Here is a 5,619-nt window from a genome sequence, read left to right on the forward strand (position 1 = left end):
AGCTCAGGGCTGTCTCACATCTCATCTCATCCTTTGGTTATTTGTCATCTTTTACTCATCGTGTTTGTTTGTTTGTGACCTTTGACCTTGACCTTTGGCCCACATCTCTCTCTGTCACTGTCATTCCTTTCCCCCACCTCTTTTTCTTTTCATGTCTATTTTTTCCTCAATATGTCTTTCTTTCTTTTCTTCATTCTGTCTGTTTGTCTGTCCATCTTATGTTTCTGAAATGACTCCAGTCATTAACTCACATGACAGTAACTCCAGTAAGAGTCATAATACTATATTATCATAGTGTGTCTCAGGCTCCCATGCCCAAGGTCACAGGTTCAAGCCCAGTAAGGGACTGTTTAACAGAAAGGTTTAACTGTGGAAAAGGTTACAAACACCATGAAGGGAATATGCTGCCATCTCTATTGGTCGAGCCAGACTCCACTCTCTTCTTCTGATTGGACCAGTGGTTTTGGAGTTTTTAGCTCCACCCTTACTGTTTCTGCTGCAGTGTGTCTAATGTGTGAATGTGTTTATCATGGCTGCTGTTACTGATGTCAGAATACAGCAGCCCTCTGTCTCTCATGCAGTCTTGAAAACCGTCGTCATGGAGACTGGTGGATTGTTGTGTCTTTTCCCTTGACATATGATGGAAAGGCTACTTTACACGACCGCTGTGAGCTGGATGGGGTCTGTGGTCCAGAACAGACTAGAGATGCTCCGATCAGGTTTTTTGGTGCCGATCAGCGATCACCGATCACTGAAATCAGTATCTGCCGATCCGATAATACCGATCACCGATCACGGTGTCGATTGAAGCATTCTGTTTATTGTGTAGCATTATTTATTAAATGAATTATTCTTAGCATTATTTATTGAATGAATTATTCTTAACAACATTGGTATTGTATTTTAAGTATTTAAATTACAAGACGAGAGAGTATCATGAATTGACAACCATCAACTTTATTGCAGGGAACGTGCAACATTCCAGTGTAGAAGATCTCACTTACTATAAAATGTTAAAATAATAATAAATATTAATACAAATATAAATCTTTAAATTAAAATCACAACAAAAGAAGCACATATGCAACACTCCACTCTCTAGACACTCTTGGAACTTAAAAGCTTTCCCGGGAATAGAGTAGAGTATTCAAACCTTACTTCTGATTAAGCAGCATCACTGGCAGATTTGCCTTGATAAATATAAGCATCTCAGCATTTTTAGGAGTCAACCTGCCAGTAAAATATTGTTTTCGAATCCGAACCGAGGCCGACGTAATCATTTTCTCAACTGTTCATAGTACTAATGCCTCATTGACGTACTGTAAGTTTTTTATGAATATCCTGGCTCTATTTAACTGGGGCATCAACAGTTAAATGCTCTCTCTCACAAACAAGCGCTGTTAAACGCACAAGCGTACACAATAAGGCCAATAGGCATATTTAAATTAAATGATTCACATTGCAAGAACGTTTAGTAAAATGGTGAGGCTCCTTTAAGACGAGCATGTACTTAGGAGGGACAACGGTGACACATAGTTTGGACAGTAGCGACAAACATTTAAGTGCTGCAAAAGTGTTAACCAGTATGTGAGTAATGTGAGTTTTATTAAAGCGTAGCGTCTTTAGCTATTTCATCCCGTTTGTTAACCTTTCCTGCTGTCTGTATTTACTAACCAGCAGCAGACGTAAAGGAAAGGGAATTAACCCCGAAGTTAAAAACATGTAATCTACTTCTGTCGTGGAGCATTTTACTCCCCTGCAATCTCCAACTACGTTCAGAGACAGGCAGCAGGAAAGGTTAACAAACGGAATGAAATAGCTACACATTACACACGCTTAATAAAACTCACGTTTTATGCTACATCAACGGAGGCTCAACAGACAAGTCTTACCACTGAAGATCTTTTAGCACGCCGACGTTCGTTCTGAAACTATCTACATCCAACCATCGGGGTTTAATCCATGTTGTTGTGGAGAACGAGAGTTGCAATCATATTTCATTAAAACTTCACACTTCTTACATTATTATATTTGCCTTTTATTGTCATTGTACAGCACTTTGGTCAGTTTATACTGTATTTAAATGTGCTCTATAAATAAACTTACATTGGAAATAACCAACAGCCTTATTAGAATCTGCATCGTCTACTTAGCAGAAATATCTACATACAGTAGATTTGCCTTCGTTTAGCATCATTTTAAACTCTCCAGATGACAGTTTCTCTTTAACTTTCTCCGTGTTGCCATTTAATCTACCTCCACTGGGAACTGCTTTGGAGCAGGCGTTGCAAATTGCAAATGTATTATCTTTCTCTGACACCTTGTAAAATTGCCAGACCGGCGAAGCCATTTGGTCTCAGTAGTTTGACCTACCTGCCTCCGACAACGGGGGCCAATGAAATTTCATAACATGGAGATACAGCCAATCACAAGGTTCTTTTTTTTAAAGAATCATTTTCTACCAGTAGCGGCCTGAAATGCCTGTCTCTAACGTTTTATTGAAACGTCTCTGATAGTAGTTCTCGCAGATTTTAAGTAATCTGATCGGTCATGTTTGATCGGCCGTTTTGAGAACCCCGATCGATACCGATAAGGGGGATATCTGCCGATTATGATCGGCGCCGATCAGATCGGAGCATCCCTAGAACAGACTGATTGATTATTGTATTCTCTCCTGTATCCTGCAGCTGGGATTAGTGAGCAGCAGTGTGTAGAGCCAAGGCCCTGAGCTGGATGGGGTCTGTGGTCCAGAAGCTCATGAAGACAGGGTGGGATCCAGCACACACACATCAGCATCTCTCCTGCAGAATGTCTGGGGAGGAACATGAACATGCTCTCAGCTTCCAGCAGCACACAGCAAACAGCCTCTTCCTGAGGGGAGCACAACAGTGAGATGAATGGAGAGTGGAGGCGTGTCCTGATCAGCCAGAGATGATTGACAGCATGCAGCATGGACTCAGCAGACAGAGCAGGAACAGTCTCTGTCAATCATGTGCACATATGGAGATATGAACTGGGGGAGGAAACTGTAGGATTATCCATATCTGTTGTATAAATAGGCTACTTGGTATTTGTTAATGTTTTGTGATATATGTAGCCATGTGGAGATGTAGATTATTATTGAGATTGTATGAATATCTGTCAACATGTGTGCTGTCAATGTGTAGTGTTGTACATTGTCTTTTCTAATCAATGATGTCATCAACACCATATCTATAGTTCAGGAATGTATTAGCTGATGGAAAGCCTAGAAAAAGCCTCATGTACTTCTGTTCATGATATTGTTACTCATCAGTTACATTTCATGCCTTCAGATGCAATGTCGGTACGTTAGTTTGTGAACAATAGTCTAAAAACAGATTTGTTGACCTTATTAGTTGGTTTAATGCTAGATTTAACTTTTTATGTGCAAGTTAATATTACATGTGCTTGTATAAGCATAGACTAACCCTTACTGCATTAAGTTGGATGTGATAATCCATTGTCAACAGTGTAACTAAAATGCATATCTTAGTTGATCAATGATAAGGTGCACGCAAGGTATTGCGGGTATAGAGGGTTAAGAGTCTTTGTTTATCAATGATGTCATCATTACCATTAGTTCAGGAAGTGTATTAGTTGATGTCTTCTGTTCATGATATCGTTACTCATCTGTTAGATTTCATGCCTTTGGATGCACTGTTGGTACATCAGTTTGTGAACAATAATCTTAAACACATTTGCTGGCCTTCTTTGTTTATTTAATGCTAGATTTGCTTTGAAAGTGCACATTGATATTATGTGTGCTGGTATCAGCATAAGCTAACCTTTAGTGCATTAAGTTGGAAGTTATAATCCATTGTCATCAGTTTAGCTAAAATACACATGGAGTTTCTGGAGCCGCCAGGTAGGGGGCTACTTCCTGTTAGACTATTCAGTAACTTATTTTCCTGTCTTGCTTTGTCTTATGTTGCACTTGCTTGATATTTGACCGTGTTAGGAAAGTTGTTGACTCACTACTTTGTCATAAACAAAGTAAGACAATTTCAACAGGTTTTGCTAAGTTTAGCCGCTAGCAAGACATCTCCTGAGCAAGCTTGTATAACATGCTTGGACATTGATGCTAGTAATATGTGCTCTTGCGTCTGCTTCTTTGTTATGTTATTGTGATGGATATGTTGGCTCGCTTCCCAACAACTTTCCTACCAGTCAAACGTCAAGCATGTGCAAGACAGCAAATACGTTTCTGAATAGTCCAGAAGAAGGTAGCCCCCTAGCTGACGGCTCCAGAAACTCCAAAGTTTTTATTGCCAAGCAGGTTCACACCTATCCAGAATTTTCTATGGCATTTTGCAAACAATGAACATATAAACTAGGAAAAGGCAATAGGAAAAAACGATACATAAAATATATAAATAAAATGTACAGAATAAGTGACAAAATGAAAAGAGCTGTACAGTCTGCAAAACAAGAGTATGTGCAATGATAATAGAGTAGTCCAAGAATGATGTGTGTTAATGTAACACAATGAGACAGATATACTTTATGTTAATGAAGTGTTTAGTGGCGGGATAAGAGTCCGAGTGTGGTGGGGGGGTTCTTGTTGATGAGGCCAATTGCAGAAGGGAAGAAGCTGCTCTCATGGTGTGAGGTTTTGGTACTGAAAGTGCAGCTGTTAGTGTACAGGGAGAAGAGTAGAGGGGAAAGAACGCAGCCTTGAGGGGAACCGGTGCTGATGGTCCGGGAGTCAGAGACCGGAGACAGTTGATGAGCACAGTGCTTCAGGATGGATGGAGAGACAGAGTCTAGCCCGGCTGCTTTGCGGGGGTTCTGTCTCCTGATGAGTCTGTTTACGTCCCTCTCCATGATGGAGAGAGTCGTCACTGTGGCAGGGGAAGAAAGGGGGGGGGGGGGGCGCTCTGAGGTGGGCAGTTGTGGAGAGTTGCATTAAGACCTGGCTGTAGCCTTGAGATTGTCCAATCCTCAGACAAGTCTTTGCTCTACTTTCTTTTGTCCATGCTCAGTGTGGCAGACACACAATATAAAGGCTGAGTCAACTTTGCTTAATTTGAACTGGTTGCAAATGTGATTTCTATATTACCTTGCAACAGGTGAGTTTTAATACAAATGAAAGGAGCATTACATGCTTGAATTACAAGCCCCGCCTGCTGGCCCGCCTGTCCGCCCTGCTCACCCCCCTCACCTGCTTGGCCCACCTGGAGCTGTCCGAGCGGCTGGGATGCCCCGAGCTCCATCACCAGGTGATGCTCTACCTGAGCCAGATATGGTACAATATACATACGGACGGTGGTAGTGAGTGTGAGTGTGAGTGTGAGTGTGAGTGTGAGTGTGAGTGTGTGAGTGTGAGTGTGAGTGTGAGTGTGAGTGTGAGTGTGAGTGTGTGTGTTCGTGTGTACGTGTGTGTGTGTGTGTGTGTCTGTGTGTGTGTGTGTGTGTCTCTGTGTGTGTGTGTGTGTGTGTGTGTGTGTGTGTGTCTGTGTCTCTGTGTGTGTGTGTGTGTACGTGTGTGTGTGTGTGTGTGTGTGTGTGTCTCCCCCACCAGGTGATGCTCTACCTGAGCGCCCAGCTGCTGGAGCTGCCCCACCTGATCCGTGCGCTGGAGCCCACGAGAGGCAGCTG

General features: G+C 42.0%; 1 pseudogene across 1 annotated transcript in view; it reads left to right on the forward strand.

Moving 5' to 3' along the window:
• Window positions 1-3,319: 3,319 nt before the first annotated feature.
• Window positions 3,320-5,619, forward strand: part of LOC308368141 — an 11,388-nt pseudogene continuing 9,088 nt past the window's right edge. Inside the window, exons 1-3 of the transcript in view lie at window positions 3,320-3,325; window positions 5,091-5,240; window positions 5,543-5,619. The exon at window positions 5,543-5,619 is cut by the window's right edge and continues 151 nt beyond it. The product of the transcript in view is annotated as an uncharacterized misc_RNA (transcript). The remainder of the gene's footprint in view (window positions 3,326-5,090; window positions 5,241-5,542) is intronic.

This window comes from Sprattus sprattus (assembly GCF_963457725.1).
Source record: "Sprattus sprattus genome assembly, chromosome: 1".
Lineage (NCBI taxonomy): Eukaryota > Metazoa > Chordata > Actinopteri > Clupeiformes > Clupeidae > Sprattus > Sprattus sprattus.